The sequence below is a fragment of the Tupaia chinensis genome, unplaced genomic scaffold, assembly GCF_000334495.1.
Source record: "Tupaia chinensis unplaced genomic scaffold, TupChi_1.0 Scaffold000216_1, whole genome shotgun sequence".
NCBI lineage: Eukaryota > Metazoa > Chordata > Mammalia > Scandentia > Tupaiidae > Tupaia > Tupaia belangeri.
In genome coordinates this window covers 294,544-318,819 of record NW_006159691.1, presented here as the reverse complement: position 1 = coordinate 318,819, position 24,276 = coordinate 294,544, and the positions used below count along the sequence as shown (strand labels likewise).

The 24,276-nt window shown below is 45.6% G+C and overlaps 1 long non-coding RNA gene across 1 annotated transcript in view; it reads left to right on the top strand.

Annotated features, from left to right (window-relative positions):
* The window catches only part of LOC102483876 (uncharacterized), a 42,259-nt gene extending 38,429 nt beyond the window's left edge, over positions 1-3,830 (top strand). The window contains exon 3 of the long non-coding RNA XR_334411.1: positions 3,805-3,830. This is a non-coding gene — a long non-coding RNA (uncharacterized LOC102483876). The remainder of the gene's footprint in view (positions 1-3,804) is intronic.
* Positions 3,831-24,276: the final 20,446 nt, after the last annotated feature.

Sequence of the window (24,276 nt, the reverse complement as noted above, 5' to 3'; positions counted from 1 at the left end):
GGAAGACAGCAGCCCCCTCCGTGGGAGTGGTCACATTACAACGCCTTCTGCTCCATCCTTCCCTCTTTCTGGGATTTTGGGCACAAGTGAACACGTACCCAGCATATTCTCAAGTCAGTGGGTCCGAGACTCAACAGGCCATGTGAGATCCGGCTGCCTTAACCACAAGCCTCGGAGCCAGCTCAGTATAATACTCTTAACTCCACTCATACAAGGAGACTTCCAAAAGTCCATGAAAAAAGGAAATTAAAGTAAGGGTTTATTTTGGTGTGAAAAAATGTTGGCATCGAGAGCCAGCCTCATAGCGTAGAAGGTAAGGGAACCATATCCCACATGGCTGAGCACAGTCTGAATCCTAGCCCCAGCAGCTTGAAAAACACACTGGGCACATGTGTGTGTGTGTGTGCATGTGTGCGTGCATGCCCTCAATCCCAGCAGGTTGGAGAAATGAAGGAGGGATGTGGGATGACTACACTTTACTGGGGGAGGGCTGTGCTTTTGTACTCTCTCTGCCTCTTCATCTCTCTGGTGAGTGCACATGCTCTCTGGCAATGTTTTAAAGATGGAGAAAATTGTCAAAACCCATATTTCATTCATGAGAGAGAAGAACCCTCCATAGGGTCTCATCTCACCCCACCTCGGCCTACAGAGCCAGCCCAGGGTCATGGGCACAGGCACCAGGTGTTGGCCGGGTTGACCAGGGAACCAGACTCACGATCGTCCCTGTGAATCCCGCTTGAGCAGTCGGTCACGGCTGCCTCACCGAGCTGGCCCCTCACACGTACTTTTTTCATAATATGCCTTTTCCATAAAGAAGGCCCTCTTGTATTTAATCTGGATTTCCCAATGTTCCCACTGATGCCCTATTCCTGTTCCAGCTCCCAAACTGGAGTACCACTTTCCATCACATCTGCTCAGTCTATGACAGTTTCTCGGTCTTGCCTTGCCTTTCCTAGCTTGGATGCGTTTGAAGAGTAGGGGTCAGATACTTGATAGAATGTCCCTCGGTTCTGGCTCGTCTAAAGTTTGCTCATGATTGAACTGAGGTGACAGCATTTGGGAAGAATACCGCGGCGGTGACGTGCTGTTCTCATCAGCTAATATTAGGGGGCATGTGACATCCACATGGCTTACCCTGGCGAGGCTGACCTTCATCGTTTGACTTTTTTACTTTCTTCTTTGTACTTTTCCGTGTTGCTTTAATTTCTTATAATGAGGACGTGAACAGAGCGAATCTGAAAGTGCTTCAGAAACTCCAAAAATGTGAGGGTTAAATTTTTTATTTGAAAGAAAGAATTGATGACCAAGACTTGGCTGGAGAGGGAAGTGAGGATAAGTATAGCTGCCACATCAATGTTTAATTGATCTGGAGGCAGGCCAGGGTGGCAGGGAGCGATAGGGATGACTGAGATTTATGGAACTGCTGGAAGAGCAAAGAATTAGGGCCTCATCCAGATAGTTTAAATATAATATATTTTCCCCTAGCCTAGAGCCCTGCATATGAGTGGGGACTGCTCCACTAGGCTAGCTGGGAGTAGTATAAAAAGAGGAATTGGTTTTGTCAGAGAAGCTAAAGGAAACCAGCGTTGACTAAGCACTGTCTACGATCTAGGTGCTGCTGCCTTCATGCCCCACAACCCAGCTGAGTGGGAGGATCATCTCTATTTTATGGGGAAGTTGAGACTCAGAAAAGAAAGGAATGTGCCCAAAGCCACACTGCTAGTTAACCATCAATGACTGGGTAGGCTACTGGTTTTGGTGGGTTTTTATTTTTTTTAGATTTTTGCCATAGAGTGTGTGTGCTCACCTGAGAGACAGAGAGAGACAAAGAGACAGTGAGAACACCCAGGGGAATGGCCACACCACAATCCCTTCTCTTTCATTCTCCTTTCGAGATTGAGGGCATGCACACACATGCATCCGGCATGAGTTTTAAGCCACTGGATCTGAGACTAGAACCGCAGTCAACTACATGGGAGTCCAGTGGTATAACCATTCCTCCATCTGCTGGTGCTGGGTAGGTTACCGTTTAATCTGTATCTCTGTGACATCACACCTGCAGTTTCTCTTCCACTTCACACCACCCACTGCCCAGAGAGAGCTGTGAGCAGGAACGGGAATTCTAATCACCGGGGAAGATGATGAGCTTCGGCAACAAGCCTCTAATCATGAGATTTATTTTTAAAAGAATTATTTATCCAATTTTATTTATTCATTCATTTATTTTAATTTGACTAGAGAGAGACACAACAAGATAGAGAGAGAGGGAAAGTGAGAAAGCAAGTCACCAGGTCCGGGACTTGAACCGTGGCGTGGCATGTGGGAGTGTCCAGCACCTTAACCAGCATGCCACCTGCTGGTCCCTATTTATGAGATTTTTAAAATGCTTTTCATAGCCTCTCTGTCTCCTCCTGGATCAGAAAATAATCTGTATGAATCCCTGGGTCAGGATCTTACTACCCCGTGGATGATTTGACAACTACTCTATGATTGAATGGGGCTGAAGGCGAGTACCTGGGACAGCCTCCCTCTAACCCCTTCTTGGCAGATGCAAGTGTGCAAGGAGAAAGAAGAAAGAGGAGGGGGAAGGGAGAGGAGATTGAGAAGAGGGCGGGAGAGTGGAAGAAGGGGAGAGACAGAGAAGAGCTTCGTTTGGTATTTCTTCTTCCCATTAGCCCTAAGCCCAGCTCCCATTTTGCCCCTCCTAAGGATGAGTTTGAATCAAAGAAAAATCCTTTTTTGTTGAAGTTAGTTCAAATTTGGTTTCTGTCATGAAAACCAATATCCAGATGAACACTTTCTACTTACTCTAGTCTCTAGGCCCCCACAATCTCACTACACCCATGGCTTTTGTCTGTCTAGATCCTCAGACCCGCTTTCTAAGTGGCTGTGGATCCAGGCCTACCTCTATGCAGATGGCCATACGAGATCCAGCCGCCTTCACCACCACACCACTAGGGGGCCCTATGCTTTGTGTTTCTACAGTGGCCCCTCAAGGAGTGAAACAACTTGCAATTTCATCTTGTTAAGATCAGAGGATGAAAACATGGCTGAGAGAGTTAGAACACATTCACCCCACCAATGAAGTCTTGCTGTGTGTATTTTTTTAAATAGTGCACAATCCCTGGAGTTGTAATTTATTCTACCTGCCACTTTCTGCTGAGGTTCACTGTACAATGTAGGGACGTGGTACCTTCAAACTTCTCTACAAATCAGACCTAGGAGAGGGGTTTACTGTGACAACATTGTGCCAGGGAGCCCTGGGGACTGCAGGAATGGATCCATTCTACACTCAACAGGGGACTGTTATTTCGGCTGATGGGCCTGCTTGGGAGTCTGGGGACGCATGACTGTGCTCATGCGGGAGCGAGGCAGCGAGCTGGTGGGGAGTGTCCAGTGGGAGTCTGTGAGTGTGAGGCTGCTTCTCCCTCAGCGTCTGCCTGGATCTCCTCCTCGTCTCCCTCCCCAGAGCTGGGTAGTGGGGCCGTTCCAACCGCCTGGCCTGTTCTGTTGTCAACAAAACAGCTCTCTGTTTAAGAGGAGTTCTGGGCCAAGGGTCAAGTTCATTCTTCGTTCAGTTTGACATGCGCTGAGCCATACGCTAGCCATATCATCGTGCCGGGGATATACGTGAGGAGGGGAGGCCAAAACCCCTGCTGTCCCAGAGCTTATGTCCTAGTGGGTTTACACAAACCCCATTCACATCACACAGATGAGGAAACTGAGGTTTGAAAATGTGAATTGCTTTGACTGAATTCAGACAGCAGATGAAGGCCAAAGCTAAGATTTTTCTTTTCTTTACAGAAAAAAGAAAAAAGTAAGTCCAGCCCTGTTGAGCAGTCACCAGGTCCGGGACTTGAACCGTGGAGGGCCATGTGGGAGTGTCCAGCACCTTAACCAGCATGCCACCTGCTGGTCCCTATTTATGAGATTTTTAAAATGCTTTTCATAGCCTCTCTGTCTCCTCCTGGATCAGAAAATAATCTGTATGAATCCCTGGGTCAGGATCTTACTACCCCGTGGATGATTTGACAACTACTCTATGATTGAATGGGGCTGAAGGCGAGTACCTGGGACAGCCTCCCTCTAACCCCTTCTTGGCAGATGCAAGTGTGCAAGGAGAAAGAAGAAAGAGGAGGGGGAAGGGAGAGGAGATTGAGAAGAGGGCGGGAGAGTGGAAGAAGGGGAGAGACAGAGAAGAGCTTCGTTTGGTATTTCTTCTTCCCATTAGCCCTAAGCCCAGCTCCCATTTTGCCCCTCCTAAGGATGAGTTTGAATCAAAGAAAAATCCTTTTTTGTTGAAGTTAGTTCAAATTTGGTTTCTGTCATGAAAACCAATATCCAGATGAACACTTTCTACTTACTCTAGTCTCTAGGCCCCCACAATCTCACTACACCCATGGCTTTTGTCTGTCTAGATCCTCAGACCCGCTTTCTAAGTGGCTGTGGATCCAGGCCTACCTCTATGCAGATGGCCATACGAGATCCAGCCGCCTTCACCACCACACCACTAGGGGGCCCTATGCTTTGTGTTTCTACAGTGGCCCCTCAAGGAGTGAAACAACTTGCAATTTCATCTTGTTAAGATCAGAGGATGAAAACATGGCTGAGAGAGTTAGAACACATTCACCCCACCAATGAAGTCTTGCTGTGTGTATTTTTTTAAATAGTGCACAATCCCTGGAGTTGTAATTTATTCTACCTGCCACTTTCTGCTGAGGTTCACTGTACAATGTAGGGACGTGGTACCTTCAAACTTCTCTACAAATCAGACCTAGGAGAGGGGTTTACTGTGACAACATTGTGCCAGGGAGCCCTGGGGACTGCAGGAATGGATCCATTCTACACTCAACAGGGGACTGTTATTTCGGCTGATGGGCCTGCTTGGGAGTCTGGGGACGCATGACTGTGCTCATGCGGGAGCGAGGCAGCGAGCTGGTGGGGAGTGTCCAGTGGGAGTCTGTGAGTGTGAGGCTGCTTCTCCCTCAGCGTCTGCCTGGATCTCCTCCTCGTCTCCCTCCCCAGAGCTGGGTAGTGGGGCCGTTCCAACCGCCTGGCCTGTTCTGTTGTCAACAAAACAGCTCTCTGTTTAAGAGGAGTTCTGGGCCAAGGGTCAAGTTCATTCTTCGTTCAGTTTGACATGCGCTGAGCCATACGCTAGCCATATCATCGTGCCGGGGATATACGTGAGGAGGGGAGGCCAAAACCCCTGCTGTCCCAGAGCTTATGTCCTAGTGGGTTTACACAAACCCCATTCACATCACACAGATGAGGAAACTGAGGTTTGAAAATGTGAATTGCTTTGACTGAATTCAGACAGCAGATGAAGGCCAAAGCTAAGATTTTTCTTTTCTTTACAGAAAAAAGAAAAAAGTAAGTCCAGCCCTGTTGAGCAGCAGTAAAGTAGTATGCAAAGAAAGTCAAGATCGCACATGGCTGACTGTGGTTCAAGTCCCAGCCCAGCAGCTTGAAAAATACAAGATCCTGGCAGGATGAAGACGTGGGGAAAAGAGGATGGCAACATGACCACACTCGTGTTTGCTCGCTCTCTCTTGCTCTCTGGCAAGTACATGCACTCTTTGGGAATTAAAAATGAAAAGAAAAAAAATGTATTTATTTATTCTATGAGGGAGAGGAACAGAGAGAGAGAAGCACCCCCAATGGAGTTCTCCACACCATAATCCACCCCCAGGCCAGCCAGCCCAGATGCATGCTTGCCACGTCCAAGGAAGCAGCGGGACGCAAACCTGGAACCCTCCTGTGGGCCTGGTTGTGTTACCACCACCCCACCATTCTGCACCAGGGCTAAGATTTGACTAGGGTCAGTTCGATCCCCAAACCATGCCGTTGACCAATTCTTTCTTATCTGCAGTGGACAGTTTTCACTTCTTTGTTTTTACCACCTCTCACTGTTTTTTTTGGTACTAAAATCCTCAGCTGCTTCCAGAAAACCACTCATCTCAACCCCATCTGGAATGGCTCCTTGTCAAGACATCCTGCCCTCCCGTAGCTGAGAAATGGGCCTGTGACCCACGCTATGCACTCCAAGGCTGGTTTCTGCTAGCCCCTGGAACTATGGCGCCTTTGCATTCAAGGCGGTTTTTCAGCTTTGCCGACAGTCCTGTAAGGCATCCCGTGTCCTTCTGACAAACGGTTTTCTTCTCCGGTGACACAGTCCACTTCTGTAGCATCCAACCAAATAACTGGGTTCTGCAGTTACTTCACTGCTGCGTCCAGTGTGCCCCGAAGCAAGTTCGGCCATCGCTAACTAGAAGGGGTGGCACCCACTTCACAGGAAGCTGGAGGAAGGGGATCCTGCTTACCTGAGTCAGGCCTTGCCAACACCTCTGGTTTCTAGCCCCTTCTTCAGACCCTAGCCTTCCAGGAGAAGCTTTCCCGACTGCCCTGGCGGCCGCATGTGCAGATTCCGTTACTCAGCAAAGGCCGTGGAGGAGCCTGAGCTGTATCTGAGCTTCCCTGAGAGCACAGAGAGGCAACCTCCTGCTCTCTGTGGGTGGACTGGGAGAGTGATAATTAGCAGCGCTCTTGTTCAGACCACGGACGGAACAGGCGATGGCTCTGCAAGTTCAGAGCAATAGCCATGACCAGTCCCTCCTCCACCAGGTCTAGTTTGGGTCACCACAGATGCTTATGGAGGCCATGTGTCAGGACTACAGAGGAGAGACCTTTCATGGAGAAACCATCAGTCAGCATTGCATTGAGTTGCATGTAACAGAAATCTGACCAAATAGGGAACCAGCAGTTAGAGTAATGGCTATGTCACTGGACTCCCACATAGTCGACCGCGGTTCGCGTCCCGGACCCGGTGGCTTAAAACTCATGCCGGGCGCGTGTGCGTGTGTGCCCAAGATCCCGAGAGGAGAATGGAAGAGAAGGGATTGCGGCGTGACCATCCCCCCGGGGGGTGATTTCTCGCTTTCTGTCTCTCTGTCTCTCTCTGTCTGGCAAGCGCACGTGCCCTATAGCAAAAACCTCTCCCCCCCCAAAAAAAAAGAAAGAAATCTGATCAAATAAAGATTTGTCTCACTTAACAAGAAGTCCAGAGGGAGGCAGTCCGGCCTGGTGTAGAGGCTCAAAGAACCCTTAAGAACCATAGCTTCTCCTGTCTTCCTGCTTTGTTATCCTTAGCAGGTGGCTTTTAACCTCATGGTCACAAAATGGCTGCCTCATTTCCAGAAATTTTGCTTACATTTCAGGCAGGAATAAAAACAAATGGAGAGAGAAAAGAGGCACGTATCCTCTGAGTTACCCCACTCTTTATATGAGGACAAAAGATTTCCAAGAAACCCCATCTGTAGTTCCAGTTTTATCTCATTGCTCATACGTGGGTCAGAGGACCAACCCTAGCTACAAGGGAGTGAGGAGAGGAATTTTCTTTTTTAACGGTTTTGTTTTGGTTTTTAATTGCCAGGGGGTGTTTGAGTTTGCCAGCTCACAAGGAGAGAAAAGGAGAAAGTACCTCTTCTCAGGGCATGGGTACATTGCAATCCTGTCAGGATTTGGGACACACACACACACACACACACACACACACACACACAGTGTTTTCCAACCCACCAGGGCTAAGATACAAACTGCAGTTGGCCATATAGGCCGACTTAACATTAACCACTACACTGTAACACTAGCTCTTGGGAGGTGTTTTTATTTTTATTTAATTAATTTATTTATTTTTAGAGAGGTTTTAGCTATAGGGTGTGTGCACTCGCCAGAAAGACAGAGAGACAGAAAGCGAGAAATCACCCGTCGGGGGATGGCCACACCACAATCTCTTCTCCATTCTCCTCTAGGGATTTTGGGCATGCACACACATGCGACCAGCATGAATTTTAAGCAACCAGGTCCAGTATTTGAACCATGGTCGACTACATGGTCCACCCATGTAACCATTATGCCATTTACTGGTCCCACTGGGGTGATCACCTTTTATTTGATTTTGAGAGTGAGAGACAAGGTTTGGAATTTAGTGAGAAGTGTTCTTTCATCGGTCTGGCCCAAAAGGGTGGGACATCTGAAAGGGGGACATCTTGTAGCTTATAGGTGCGTTTTACAGTCTTTAGGCTGGTGATTGGAAAGGGCAGTCTGTGTTTCTGAGAAGGATCTGTAAAGAGTGGACTTGAACAGAGATAAGGGAGCTTGTATACATCACAAGATACCGTCCAAGGACAGGATGTTGGAAGAGTCCTGTTATCAGTCAAAGTGGTCTGTAAATGATTGTGTGATTCACCCATCACAGGGATACTATGCCAGGGATGGGACTAGGAAGGGTCCTGTTACCAACTGGGCCAAAATGGTCTGTTAATGTCTGTGGGTGGGTCCTCACACTCCATAGCAAAAACCTAAAAAAAAAAAAAAAAAAGGGAGAGAGAGAGAGAGTCTTATATCTGAGACTAAGCACGAGAGACACTGACTTCTGTGAGGGTGGGACTGTCATCCTGAAACCAAGAATCCAGATATTTTTGTTTCACCAACAGCGCTTCCCTCAGACCTCTTCCAGTGCTAGACTTTGTCCCTCACTTCCTTTGGGCCTCTTCTCAAATGTCACTGCCCAGGGGCACCCCGGTCGCTCTATACAAAACAGCAGCTCTCATCCCTCTTCATTTTCCTGTCTCACTTCAATTCTCTTGTCGCTTGTCATAATGCTGTAATTGTTTATTTCTGGTTCCTGTGCTAGAATGAAGGCTTTGCAGGAGCAGAGGCTGTGTCTGTTTGGTGCACGGCTGTATTCCCAAGCCCACAGCAGGCCCTCAGTAAGTCTTATAAGTCTGAAATGATGAATTATTTCCATCTCACTCAACAGCTTCATCAATGCAAGGAAAAAGGACTACTAAATGTTACTAACTTACCTACTTCACATATTAGGGCTCTTGGTATTTTGGTAGATAAATAGGTTTTCATGGATATGGAAGTTGGACAGTGCAGGATTCTCCATGGCTTCTCATCTCGGCTGGTCACCAGCAAGGGAAGCTTGTTTAAAATGCCAATACTGGGACCAGTGGATGGCGTAGTGGTTACATTGCTGGACTCCCACATGGCTGACCGTGGTTTGAGTCCTAGACTCAGCAGCTTGAAACTATATCAGATGCATGTGTGTGTGTATGTGCCCAAATCCCAAAAAGAGAGTGGAGGAGAAAGGATCGTGGCATGGCCATCTTCCCGTGTGTGTGTGTGTGTGTGTGTGCGCGCGTGTGTGTGTGTATGATTTCTTGCTGTCTCTTTGGTTCTCTGGTGAACACATGTCCTATAGCCAAAAATCTCTTTAAAAAAATAATAGATAAATTAAATAAAATGAAATGCCAATACTGCCCAGACTTGGTGGGGCAAATATCTGGAATTCAGAAAAGTCCTCATGTATTTTTTCTATGCAAAAATGCGTCATGACTTTTCCAACAATCCAGTAGTAAGATGCCGGAGTGCAGTACTGGAAGTTCCATGGCTGACCACAGGTTCAGATCCTGGTCAGCCTGAAACACACTGGGTGCATGTTCAGGCACCTAAGATCCTGATGAGCTGGATGGCTGGGCTACAACGTGATTCCTGTGCAGAGTGCCTGACTTCTCTCCTTCCACCTTCTCTAACTTACATGTGCATGCATGCACACTCTATCATGAATAAAATAAATAAACTTTAAAATGCCAGTACCCAGGCTGGTAGGTGGCATAGTGGTTAAGGCACTAGACTCCCACGTGGCCGACTGCAGTTTGAGTCAGGGACCTGGCATCTTGCTTTCTCACTTTCTCTCTGGTCAAATTAAAAATAAATAAATAAATTTTTTTTTAAATGCAAACCTTGGGGCCGGCCAGTGGTGACTGATGTCATTTGAATCTTGGCCCCAAGAGACTAAAAAAAAAAAAAACACACTCCAGGTATATGTGCTTGAATGCCCTAAATCCCAACAGAGTGTGGAAGTGTCAGAGTGTGTGTGTGTGGAGGGGGGGAAGGGGGTACATTCTGCCTCTCTCTTGAAAGCACATGCACCCTCTGGCAATTAAAAACAATAATAATAAAATGCCAATTCCCAGTGCCTACCCTCAAAGATTTTTATTCAGTTGATCTAGAGAAGGGACCAGGTATCAGTATGTTTTTGTTTTTTTTTTTGAGAGGTTTTTGCTATAGGGAGCGTACACTCGCCAGATAGAGAAAGACAGAAAGACAGAAGGTGAGAAATCACCCCCCAGGGGGATGAGGCCGCAATCCCTTCTCCTCCATTCTCCTCTCGGGACCTTGGGCACTCACATACACGCACCCGGCGTGAGTTTTAAGCCACCGGGTCCGGGATGCAAACCGCGGTCAACTACATGGGAGTTCAGAGACATAGCCATTACGCTAACTGCTGGTTCCCACATCAGTATTTTTTTAAAGCTCTTCAGAGAATGTCCATGTGACTCTATGGTGAGAGCCGTAGGCCTGGCCCTCCTCACACAGAAACCCTGGGACAGAGATTCTTAACCTTGACAGAGCTTTGGAGAATGTTGACGTTGGAGCCCCACTCCCAGACATTTCCCTGTAATTAGTCTGGGGCAAGGCCTGGGCATTCAAATTTTTAGTTTAGTTATTATACTACTCGGCTTCAGAAATTCTGTGTAGTTCCATGTACACGCTTTCCTTGCTTTCTTTAGTTCTTTATCCGCGGTTTGTTTCCTTTAGGTCTGTAAGCATATTTGATAGTAAATCCAAAGTCGTTGCTGGGTAAGTTCAATGTCTGGGCCTCCTCAGAGATAGGAGCTGTCATGTTAATTTTTTTCCTCTGTTCCAGTTTCTTTGTATGACTGGTGGGTTTTTATTTGTTTGCTTTTTTGTTGTTCTGTTTGTTTTCTACAGGGACTGTAAATTGTGACTGAAAATTGATATTTGAATATCATAATGCAGTAACTCTGCAAATCAGATTCTCCCCCTTTCTCAGAGTTTGCTGATTGCTATTAAATGTAGTCTCTTTATTTAGTGACTCTTCTGAACGATTTTTTTCTTGTTGTATGTGAAATCTCTATTCCTTTAGCTCATGTTTAACCAGTGTTCCAGCAGAGATTTTTCTGAACATCAGGAGGTAAAAACCAACAAGGAAACAAAACACCCCTCTCAGTTTGCAGACTGGCTCTGTGCCAGGGCCCTCCTGTAACACTAAGCCAGGAAGTTTCCAGCTCTGCCTTAGACTTCACTTCCTGGCTGTACAGAACTGTGCTGAAGTTGCTGCCTTTTCTTGATTCAGCGTTCACTTGGTTGCTATAAACCCTTGACAGTTTCCCAGAGTTTTAACCAAGATGGTTCTGACAGTTGCTGCCTGGGGTTTTTTTGTTGTTGTTGTTGTTCCTTTTTCAGTGTTTCTTTTGAGGCGCTTAAACAGCCTACTCTGCACTTTGTTCCTGGGGGCATCAGGTTTTTTAAAAGCTTCCTTGTGGTTCTAGCATGTAGCTGAGTTTGACGCCCACTGCTCTGAGAGTGAAACCTTGGCATCGCTGTGTTTGGTAAGCTCCTCAGGTGATTCTGATGTAGCCGGAATGAGCGGTGGGAGCCCATGGCTAAGTAACCCCTGGGTGTTACCTCCGAGAGTTCACCTTTCCTGGCCGTCTTTGAATTCATTCCTCTTCCCCCAGTTCCTGGGAGCTGGACAGGATGCAAGGTCAACCTCTCTGAGAGGGGCACTCCCTTCCCACTGGATAGCTGCACTCTGGGTTCCTACAGAGACACCTAGTGGTAAGTTGCTGTATTAAATTAAATAAAATGAAATGCCAATACTGCCCAGACTTGGTGGGGCAAATATCTGGAATTCAGAAAAGTCCTCATGTATTTTTTCTATGCAAAAATGCGTCATGACTTTTCCAACAATCCAGTAGTAAGATGCCGGAGTGCAGTACTGGAAGTTCCATGGCTGACCACAGGTTCAGATCCTGGTCAGCCTGAAACACACTGGGTGCATGTTCAGGCACCTAAGATCCTGATGAGCTGGATGGCTGGGCTACAACGTGATTCCTGTGCAGAGTGCCTGACTTCTCTCCTTCCACCTTCTCTAACTTACATGTGCATGCATGCACACTCTATCATGAATAAAATAAATAAACTTTAAAATGCCAGTACCCAGGCTGGTAGGTGGCATAGTGGTTAAGGCACTAGACTCCCACGTGGCCGACTGCAGTTTGAGTCAGGGACCTGGCATCTTGCTTTCTCACTTTCTCTCTGGTCAAATTAAAAATAAATAAATAAATTTTTTTTTAAATGCAAACCTTGGGGCCGGCCAGTGGTGACTGATGTCATTTGAATCTTGGCCCCAAGAGACTAAAAAAAAAAAAAACAAACTCCAGGAATATTTGATTGACTGCCCTAAATTGTGGAAGTGTCAGAGTGTGTGTGTGTGGAGGGGGGGAAGGGGGTACATTCTGCCTCTCTCTTGAAAGCACATGCACCCTCTGGCAATTAAAAACAATAATAATAAAATGCCAATTCCCAGTGCCTACCCTCAAAGATTTTTATTCAGTTGATCTAGAGAAGGGACCAGGTATCAGTATGTTTTTGTTTTTTTTTTTGAGAGGTTTTTGCTATAGGGAGCGTACACTCGCCAGATAGAGAAAGACAGAAAGACAGAAGGTGAGAAATCACCCCCCAGGGGGATGGCCAGGCCACAATCCCTTCTCCTCCATTCTCCTCTCGGGACCTTGGGCACTCACATACACGCACCCGGCGTGAGTTTTAAGCCACCGGGTCCGGGATGCAAACCGCGGTCAACTACATGGGAGTTCAGAGACATAGCCATTACGCTAACTGCTGGTTCCCACATCAGTATTTTTTTAAAGCTCTTCAGAGAATGTCCATGTGACTCTATGGTGAGAGCCGTAGGCCTGGCCCTCCTCACACAGAAACCCTGGGACAGAGATTCTTAACCTTGACAGAGCTTTGGAGAATGTTGACGTTGGAGCCCCACTCCCAGACATTTCCCTGTAATTAGTCTGGGGCAAGGCCTGGGCATTCAAATTTTTAGTTTAGTTATTATACTACTCGGCTTCAGAAATTCTGTGTAGTTCCATGTACACGCTTTCCTTGCTTTCTTTAGTTCTTTATCCGCGGTTTGTTTCCTTTAGGTCTGTAAGCATATTTGATAGTAAATCCAAAGTCGTTGCTGGGTAAGTTCAATGTCTGGGCCTCCTCAGAGATAGGAGCTGTCATGTTAATTTTTTTCCTCTGTTCCAGTTTCTTTGTATGACTGGTGGGTTTTTATTTGTTTGCTTTTTTGTTGTTCTGTTTGTTTTCTACAGGGACTGTAAATTGTGACTGAAAATTGATATTTGAATATCATAATGCAGTAACTCTGCAAATCAGATTCTCCCCCTTTCTCAGAGTTTGCTGATTGCTATTAAATGTAGTCTCTTTATTTAGTGACTCTTCTGAACGATTTTTTTCTTGTTGTATGTGAAATCTCTATTCCTTTAGCTCATGTTTAACCAGTGTTCCAGCAGAGATTTTTCTGAACATCAGGAGGTAAAAACCAACAAGGAAACAAAACACCCCTCTCAGTTTGCAGACTGGCTCTGTGCCAGGGCCCTCCTGTAACACTAAGCCAGGAAGTTTCCAGCTCTGCCTTAGACTTCACTTCCTGGCTGTACAGAACTGTGCTGAAGTTGCTGCCTTTTCTTGATTCAGCGTTCACTTGGTTGCTATAAACCCTTGACAGTTTCCCAGAGTTTTAACCAAGATGGTTCTGACAGTTGCTGCCTGGGGTTTTTTTGTTGTTGTTGTTGTTCCTTTTTCAGTGTTTCTTTTGAGGCGCTTAAACAGCCTACTCTGCACTTTGTTCCTGGGGGCATCAGGTTTTTTAAAAGCTTCCTTGTGGTTCTAGCATGTAGCTGAGTTTGACGCCCACTGCTCTGAGAGTGAAACCTTGGCATCGCTGTGTTTGGTAAGCTCCTCAGGTGATTCTGATGTAGCCGGAATGAGCGGTGGGAGCCCATGGCTAAGTAACCCCTGGGTGTTACCTCCGAGAGTTCACCTTTCCTGGCCGTCTTTGAATTCATTCCTCTTCCCCCAGTTCCTGGGAGCTGGACAGGATGCAAGGTCAACCTCTCTGAGAGGGGCACTCCCTTCCCACTGGATAGCTGCACTCTGGGTTCCTACAGAGACACCTAGTGGTAAGTTGCTGTATTTGGGGTTAAGAAAGGCATTGGCTCCCTGCTTCCCATTGGCTTTGCAAAAAGAAAAAGAGAGAGAGAGAAAGGGAGAGAGAGAAAGAGAGAAAGACAAAGAAAGAGAGAAAAGAATGGAAACAAAGTAAGGAGCCAGATGCACATGATTCCTGTCCCTGAGTATGACAGTTCAACCCAAGTTTTCAGCAGTACCAATAGGTCTCTGTTGGAACTTGGCATATTGGCCACCTGCACCTCATCTAGAACCCGCCTGTTAACTAAATCCAGTCGCTTCTTCTCAGGATTCATGGAATGAGAGGCAGAGGCTGGAGAAGAAGGGAGTTTATTTCTGTAACCAGCTACAGGGAGACAGTCAGCAAGTACTATCAAATTGACTTGAAAAGCTCAACATGTTCTTGGCATTGACAGGTACAGCACACATGCAGGTGCAAATCATTCCTCACGACAGTCAACCAGAGTCATTGCTTTCTCAATGCTGCAATCCTCCAGCCTCCATTGGTTTTTGCCATAGGACAGATGCCACCACGCCCTGTCAGTTGCTTTTTCATGAGTAGTTGTCCTGATTCCTTCAAATACCCACTCTTGGTTTCTTATCTGCCCATTCCTCAAACCAATCTCCCTCCCTATGACTCAGCGTTTGGTCAGAGTGTTTTCATTGAGGCCTTTCTGAATTTCAACATGGCTGCTGTCCTGCTAAACCTTAGCTGGCCTGCTTCACCTCTAATTTACCGAGATTTCCAGTTGCATGAGGTTCCTGGTTTTCAGGTAAATAAATGCAGCTGAGAGGGTGAAGGCTGTTCAGTATAGCTAAACTCCAGGGTTTACCCCTCACAAAGATGACCTCCTTGGGTAAGCAGTTCTAGGATGGCCAGCAAATGTCTTCTTTCACCATCAGTGATCAGAGACAAGGCATTAAGGTCTCAGTCTCACTTTTCTTCCTTCTACAGTGAAAATAATCACCTGCCTCATTCCCCATTATTGATGTGAAAGGTAAACATTGTTTAGTAACAGAAAAAAAAGATGAATAAACAAGCATGATCTTGTTTTGTTTTAAGTTACGTGTTTTTATGTATCTGTTTTTGTTTTATTTGTTTTTTAGTTTTTGGTATAGGGCGCATGTGCTCACTGGAAAGAGAGAAAAAAGAAAATTTCAGTCACCTCCTAGGAATGGTGGCCACTTTGCAATCCTTTCTCCTCCATTCCCCTGTCAGGATTTTGGGCACACAAACATGTGCCTGGCAAGATTTTCAAGCCACTGGGTCTAGGACTCGAACCACAGAGTTGTCCTTGTAGCATCCAGCTACCTTAATCTCCATGTCACTTACTGGCCCCAATGTCTACATGTTTTTATGCATATATGTTTATGTTTAGAAGTGTACGTGGATATGTGTATATTTATATCTATAGAGTGTTGTCTGCAAGAACGTTCACCCCACAAGTAGTGGGATTGGGATGATTTTTTGCTAGTTGTTCTCTTTGCGTTTTAATTTGTTTATGATGTACAAGTACAATTTCCACAAAGAAAGCTGGACTTTTGGGTCAAGAGGGCTGATTGAGCAAAATCTATTCATCTGTCCTCCTCCTAAAACCCCATTGAAATGACAAAAATAAGCATTTCAAAATTCTAATGAAAGCTATCAAAATAATATCTACCTCTTAGAAATATGAGATTTAAAATCTGTCACATAGTGCTCCATGGTTCTTATTTGAATTCTCCAAGCACTTATATCTCTAAAGAGAACATTACGTTGGATGTTCTTAACCCTTTCTGTGCCACGGGCCCCTTTACAGTCCGGTAAAGCCTAAAGAAGCTTGCTCAACCTAATGTTTTTTAAATGAATAAAATTTCATTCATAGGGTTACAAAAGAAATCATTTATATTGAAATGCAATCATTGACATATTTTAAAAAAACAACTCTGTGATAGAGTAACATATGTGCTTCTTTGTGACAAGATTTAACAGCATATCTAATGACTACCATTTTTTTTTCTTTTTGTAATTGCCAAAGGGTGTGTGCATTTGCCAGAGAGAGAGACACACACACACACACAGAAGGAGAGAGCACCCTGCAAGGGGATGTAATTTCATTCCGTCTGCTTCTCTTCCATCTCTCCATCTTATCAGGATTCTGGGCCCACCACACAGGCACCCATGGGTTTTCCAAGCTATGAGGTTGGGATTCAAACCACAGCTGGGTGGCCCAACAACTGAAATTTCAAAGCAGTTATGAGCATAAGCGATATTCTGAAATAACTTCAACAATAGTAATGTGATAGGAAAATATCTGATTCTATTAGTGATGAAGTCACAAGAACCACAAATACGCTATGGTTTGTTGCTTATGTTTGTAATGGACTAAACTGAAGTTGAACTGGTGAAAATAAAGATGACTTTCTCATCCAAGTTCACACACCTCCTAATTCAGTACAGTACCTGTTTCGGTGATCTTTGTCTGTCTATCTGTTTGGAAGCAGTGTGCACAAGGGGAGGGCTTGTTTGTTTGTTTTACTATAGGGGCCATATACTCACCAGAGAGAGAGAGACAGACAGAAAGTGAGAAAAACATGCCCTGAGGTCATGGCCACACTGTGATCCCTTCTCCTTCATTCTCTTCTTGAGATTTTGGACATGCAGGCACACATGCCTGACATAGTTTTCAAGCTGCCAGTTCTAGGACGTGAACTGAACAACTGGCCACATACCATCCAGCTGCTTTAACCACCATGCCACCTGCTGGGCCTGGGGAGGGCTGTTTGTTTGTTTGTTACATTTATTTTGACATCTATTTATTTGTTGTGATGTGGGGGCCTCCCAGTACCCATTTTTAGCTGACCCAGTACCCAGACTGGATAGCCTTTCCCTTACTCCACAGCTGTGCTATCCAGTATGGCAGCCTCTGGTCACATCAGGCTATTGAAATCTAATTAAAATAAACATCCAGTTCCGCAGTCATGCTGGTCACGTCTCAAGTGCTCTTTAGCCACAGGCAGCTAGCGGCTGGCCGCTGCATGGGCAGTGCATGCCATTTCTCTCATTGCAAAAAGTCGGGAGGAGAAGTGTTGCATGACAGCAGAAAGGGGAGGGCAAATTTCCCAGTAAGTGATGAGACAGTACTTTTGACTTTGCATACCCTGTGGTATCCATTGCCTCGACTCAGCCGTCATTGTGGTGCGGAAGTGGCCACAGACGATGTAGGGGGCATGTACTGGAACGTGGGTCTGTGTCCCAATAAAACTTTATTTATGAAATTGAAATCCGAATGTCATATAAGTTTCACATGTCACAAAATAGTTTTCTTTTGGCTTTTTCTGACCATTTAAGCATATAAAACTAGGGAACAGCAGATGGCATAATGGTTACGTTGCTGGACTCCCATGTAGTCGACCACAGTTCGAATCCCTGACCTGGAGGCTTAAAACTCACCCTCGGTACTTATGCACACAGATCCCAAGAGGAGAATAGAGGAGAAGGGATTGCGGCATGACCATCCCCCCTGGGGGTGATTTCTCACTTTCTGTCTCTCTGTCTCTCTCTCAAATAAAATAAAATGAAAATAATGTAAAACTACTCTTAACTGCAAGTTGTCCACAAATAGGCAGCAGGTTGGACTGGGCCTGGTGACCAGTCTCCTGACCTGTCCTAGTGTGTTGCCTTTCTTTGTTTTTAAAAATTATTTAATTGTATTCATCATTATTATTTAGAGAATTTGTTGCGTATGTTGTGTGTGCTTACTAGAAAGAGAGAGAAAGACAGAGACAGAGAGAGGGAAAGTAAGGAATCACCCTCTAGGAGGGGATGGCCAACCTGCAATCCCTTCTCCTCCCTTCTCCTGGGATTTCGGGCACGCACACACGCACATGTGCCACTGGGTCTGGGATTCAAACCACAGTGGCGTAGACTCAAACAAATCTTGGTTACAGAAGTGTTCCATCACAAACAAATTTTGTTTTTGTTTTTGTTTTTAAGGTTTTTTATTTTTGTTTGTTGCTTTTTTTAGATTTTTAAATTTTTTTTTATTATCACCATAATCTTGTTCATATTACATTGGATTGCATATAACTTTACAGTGTATTACATTGCTTTTTCAATAGGGAATGCCATGCATGTCAGCCAATATAGAGACATTAATCTCCCCACTTCCACCTTCAGTACATCACAAACAAATTTGAGAAGACTCAGAAAGAGAGGGACGTAATCTGGAGGACGTAAGTACTTGGAGACTTTTTTTTTTTTTTTTTTTTTTGGTGAGAGGTTTTTTGCTATAGGGCGCGTGCGCTCGCCAGACAGACAGAGAGAGACATAGAGTCAGAAAGCGAGAAATCACCCCCCAGGGGGGATGGCCACGCCGCAATCCCTTCTCCTCCATTCTCCTCTCGGGATCTTGGGCACGTACGCACACGCGCCCGGCGTGAGTTTAAGCCACCGGGTCCGGGACCCAAACCGCGGTCGACTACGTGGGAGTCCAGCGACATAGCCATTACGCTAACTGCTGGTCCCAGTACTTGGAGACTTTTAAATGCTGCATTAAAAAGCTTGGCCAAGGCCATCGTTGGCAACTGGCCAGGTGGGTAGAGAGCCACAGCTTAGATTAAAGCTATATATGCCCTGGGCCAGCAGGTGGCATGGAGGCTGGGGTGGCTGGATCCCACATGGTTGACTCTGTGGTTAGCGTCCTGGGTCCAGTGGCCTGAAAGCACACTAGGTGCATGCTGTAGCCATGCCCAAAATCCCAAGGGGAGAATAGAGAAGGGACTGCAGCATGGTCATCCCTCCGGTGGATGGCTTTCCTCTCTCTCTGTCTCTCTCCAGTGAACACACATATCCTATAGCAAAACTTTAAAAAAATAACAACAAAACTATGTATGCCCCGAAGAGTGGTAACTTGGACTGGGAGGGAGTAGGAAGAAGCCTTCGGGGATGCTGGAAAGGCCCCACCTCTTGACCTAGCTGCACTTTCGCAGGGTGTACACCTGTACCTTTCCATTCAGCTATGCTTGTGGGATATGGCACTTCACTGTGCTTGAGCTATTCCTGTGGGTTTTTTTGTTTTGAAAGAAACTTAATCATTAGGAAAATGCAAATCAAGCTGCATTGAAGTATCCCCTCATATTCATTAGGATGATCCCCAAACCAAAAACAGCAAGTGTTGCAGCGAATGTGAGAAATCGGAACCCTTGTGCATTGTATTGTGAATGTAAAATGATGTAGTTATATGGAAAAGAGTATGAAACTTCCTTCAAAAATTAAAAATAGAATCACCATATAATCCATCAGTTCCCATGTAGTTGACTGTGGTTCGAGTCCTAGACCCGGTGGCTTAAACTCATGCTAGGCGCCTGTGCGAGCATGCTCAAGATTCCTAGAGGAGAATGGAAAAGGGATTGCAGTGTGACCATCCCCTCAGGGGATGATTTCTCGCTTTCTGTCTCTCTGTCTGCCTCTGGCAAGCACACGGGCCCTGTAGCAAAAAACCTCTTCAAAAAAGAAAGAAAAGAAAGAAAGAAAGAAAAAAGAAAGAAAGAAAGAAAAGAGAGAAAGAAGGAAATTAAGTGGCTGTATCAGGAACAGCACACGTTAAAGATTCTAAAAGTTTTCCATGGATTTGAAAAATACTCATTTATAACGGAAAAAGAATCTGACCTATGTCAGATTTCTCATCAGAAGTCAAGAGTCAGATACTGAGGGGCCAGCAGGTGGCATGGTGGTTAAGGGTGCTGGACTCCCACATGGCTGACCGTGGTTCAAGTCCCAGATGTGGTAGCTTGCTTTCTCACTTTCTCTCTCTCTCTCCATCTCTCTCTGTCCCTCTCTGGTCAAATTAAAAATAAATAAATAAAGTTAAATTAAAAAAAAATTTTTTTTAAATGAGTCAGATACTGACAGAGCTTTATATTGAAAGTTTTCTCTTTTTTTTTTTTTTTTGAGAGGTTTTCACCCTCAGGACGGTGGGCTTTTTGCCAGAGAGACAGAGAGAGACAGAGAGATAGAAAGCAAGAAATCACCCCCCAGGGGGGTGGCCACGCTACAATCCCTTCTCCTCCATTCTCCTCTCAGGATCTTGGGTGCACACACACACATGTACCCGACGTGAGTTTAAGCTACCAGTTCTGGGACTCAAACCATGGTTGACTACATGGGAGTTCAACGACATAGCCATTTCGCTGGCTGCTGGTCCCTATATTGAAGGTTTTGAATGAGATTTTTAAACTGAAATTCTATACCCAGGCAAACACAGAGTGTGAGGATAAAAAAGACATTTCAGACTTGCCAGAACATACAAAATGCATTTATTGATTTTTAATCTATTTATTTAAAATAAGGAAAAAATTCATAGTGTTGGTTGTAACTGCGGGATGTCAGTTAGGATATAATTGATTATACTCAGTAACAAAGAACTCCTAAACTCTCAGGGGCTTAGGGCAGCAATGGCTCACGTCTCCCACGTACTGCATGTTGACTGTGCTATACGCCTCCTGGGCCCAGCTGGCAGAGGCTCTACCAGATGGAATGCTGCCAGGTATGGCAGAAAGGAGGAGGAGACATGGGAGTACACAGGGGGGCAGGGCCTCACACCAGTCATTAAATGCTCCAGCCCCAAAGTAACAAAAATCACTTCCTCTCACACTCCCCACTGGCCAGCATTAGTCACGTGGTTACATCCACCTAAAAGGGGTGGGAAACACAATCTTCCATGTGTTCAAAAAGAGAGGAAAACTATTGGATTGTCAGGCAAGTCATGACACAATTTTAAATAAAAAAATACAGACCTGCAGACAGCATAATGGTTAACATCACTGGACTCCCAGAGTCAACTGCAGTTTGGGTCCCAGAGCTGGAGGCTTAAAACACGCAGGGTGTGTGAGGGTGTGTGTGCATGCGTGCCCACGATCCTGAGAGGAGAATGGAGGAGAAGGGATTGTGGCGTAAGGATCCCCCCGGGGGGGGGGTCGATTTCTTTCTTTCTTTTTTTATTTTACTTAATTTTATTTATTCATTCACTTATTTTAATTTGACCAGAGAGACACAGAGAGAGAGAGAGAGAGAGAGAGAGGGAAAATAAGAATGCAAGCCACCAGGTCCAGGACTCAAACCGTGGTTGGCAATGCGGAGTGCCTTAACCACCATGCCACCTGTTGGCCCCATGATTTCTTGCTTTCTATCTCTGTCTCTCTTTCTGGCAAGCACACGCACCCTATAGCCAAAAAAAAAAAAAAAAAAAAAAAAGATAAAGAAAAAAGAAAAACAGAAAAAATATGTCATGACTTTCCTGATGACTAATAGATAGGGGTGGGGGAGACCTCCAAAGCCTCTAATGCATTTTTTATTTTAATGGAAATTTGGGGACCAGCAGGAGGCATGGTCATTAAGGCACTGAATTCCTACATAACCGACTGCGGCTCAAGTCCTGGGCACGGCAGCCTGAACATCACGCCAGGTACATGTGCGTGCATGCCCAAAATTCTGAGAGGAGAATGGAGAAGGGACTGCGCTGTGGCCTCACCACGAGGGTGGGGAGGTGGTGATTTCCCACTTTCCCTCTCTCTGTCTCTGTCTCTGTCTTTCTCTAGCAAGCACATGCGCTCTATGGTAAAAATAAAAAAAAAAAAAACCTTAAAAAAATATAAAGAAAAGGAATGGCAATTTGGCCCCACCCTGGGGCCTAGAGGTTAAAGGACTCAGATGCCACATGGCTGACTGTGCTTTGGATCTGGCCCTGACAGGTTGGGCAACACTCCAGGCACATGTGCGTGTGCCCCAATCCCAACAGGAGGACGACATGGAGGAGAGCAGATGAGAGTGACCACGCCCCCTGGGGAGACGCTCGCTCCCACCCCACCCCCATCTCTCTCTAGAGAATGTATGCTCCCTCTTGCAATGCTTTATAAAATGACAATTTTAAAACAAAAGTAAGGCTGACAAAAGGTAGGAAACAGAAGCAGGGAGGAAAGAAAGTAGTACCGTGCCTTATCTTAGCAAGTGGGATGTCGAGAGATAGTGTCCACATGACAGAGTAGGAAACCAGGGGTCACACGTGCTGAATTTATGAGGAGAAGCAAGAGGACTGCAAATGAGTGTATAAATATTAAACAGCTGAAGCCTGAGGAAACGGAGTGTATGTAAACTACAGAGGAGAGTCAATAAACACCGTCCAGCTATTTGTCTGAGGCCAAATGCCACCGATTGCCAGGGTTATAAACAACGGACATTTATTGCTCACATTTCTGGAGGTTGGAAGTCCAAGATCAGAACCAGCAGATGGCATAATGGTTACAATCCTGGACTCCCCATGTAGTCAAGTGTGGTTTGAGTCCCGGCCCAGTGGCTTAACATTCACACCGGGTATATGTGTGTGCGTGTCCAAAATCCTGAGAAGAGAAGGAAGGGAGAAGGGATTGTGGCATGGCCATCCCCCCTGGGGAGAGATTTCTTGCTTTCTGTCTCTTTGGCAAGTGCACATGCCCTATAGCAAAAATCTCTCCTTTAAAAAAGGGAAAAAAAAAGAAGTCCAAGGTCACAGTGCTGGCAGATTCAGGTCTGGTGAGGTCTGCTCCCTGGTTCATAGACGGGGCCTTCTAACTGGTCCTCACATGGTGGAAGCGGTGAGGGTCTCTCTGGGGCCTACTTTGTTTTACTTATTTCCGCTATAGGATTCCTGTACTTGCTGGTGAGGGAGAGAGAGAGAGAGAGAGAGAAAAAATAGCCCTCAGGAGGATGGCCACACTTTTATAAGGGCACTAATACCACTTATGAGGGCAGAGATTCCTAAAGGCCCCACCTCCTAATACTATCACCTTGGAGGCTAGGATTTCAACACACAAATTTTGGAGCAACACATTCAGACCATAGCACTGTTGTTTATATATATAGTTATTTATTATTATTATTATTATTATTTTTTAATTTGCTATAGGTAACGTGTGTTCACCAGAGAGAGAGAGAGAGACAAAATGAGAAAGCAAGCCATCAGGTCCAGGATTCAAACCATGGTCAGTCATGTGGGCGTCCAGTACCTTAACCACCATGCCACCTGCTGGCCCCGCTGTTGTTTATATTTAAGGAGAAAATAAAAATGATTAAAAGAGGTGACCTTGAGGGAGAGGACTAGAACTAAGAAACAGGGGTAAGAGGTTTTTTGTTTCTTTTCACTTTTTTATCCAAAAAGAGAGAGCGACAGAGAGAGAAAATATGCCCAGTGGGGATGGTCACACTGCACTCCTTCTTCCTCCACCCCTTCATCCCATCAGGGATTTTGCACACACATACATCCAGTGAGTTTTCAACCCTCAAGGACTGGAATTTGAACAGCGGTTGGCCATTGGGGAGATAGACCCTGAGCATAGTGTTTACCCAGTGCACCCCAGGCCAGGCCTGAGAGTTTTGTTTTTTTTTTTTAAGAATTATATATTTAATTTAATTATTATTATTATTTTTTAATTTGCTATAGGGCACATGTGCTCACCAGAGAGAAACACAGAAAGAGACAGAGACAAGGAACGTGAGAAGGAAGCCACCAGGTCCGGGACTCAAACCACAGTCAACCAGGTGGGAGTCTAGTGCCTTAACCACTGTGCCACCTGTTGGCTGCAAGAGTTTGTTTTTCATGATCAACTCTCCTGGGCTATTTACAATGTTACCATGTATATGAACTACTTTGAGGAAAATGCCTAATGTTTCATTTCAAATGATGAGTGTTTACGGTTGTACATACAAGCTTTGCCACACCTGGCAAGTGAATGTCACTGGCTGTCGCTAACCGTCCCTGGACTTTAACTTCCTTTTCTGTAAAGCAGGACGCTGTTATCTATACTTCCTGGACTTTTATGACGACCAAGCCACATCCAAAATGGCGGGAGTGTGGCACAGCGCCTGGTGCACAGCTAGACGATGACACTCAGACTGACATCAGGTCCAGAACATGCCGTGTGCCAGCGATCTGAGCCCTGAGCGCCAAGGCAGCAGCTGAGGCCTTGGGTTCTGGGAGACCATTCAACCTACTTGCTTAAGTGACATTTCAACATGGGTGACCCAATCTTACCCACAGCTAGCGGGGAGTCAGTCTGCAAGACCAGGACTAAAAGCGGCCTGTGACTTCCAGCCCAAGGCCCTGCTGGCCTCCCGGGTGA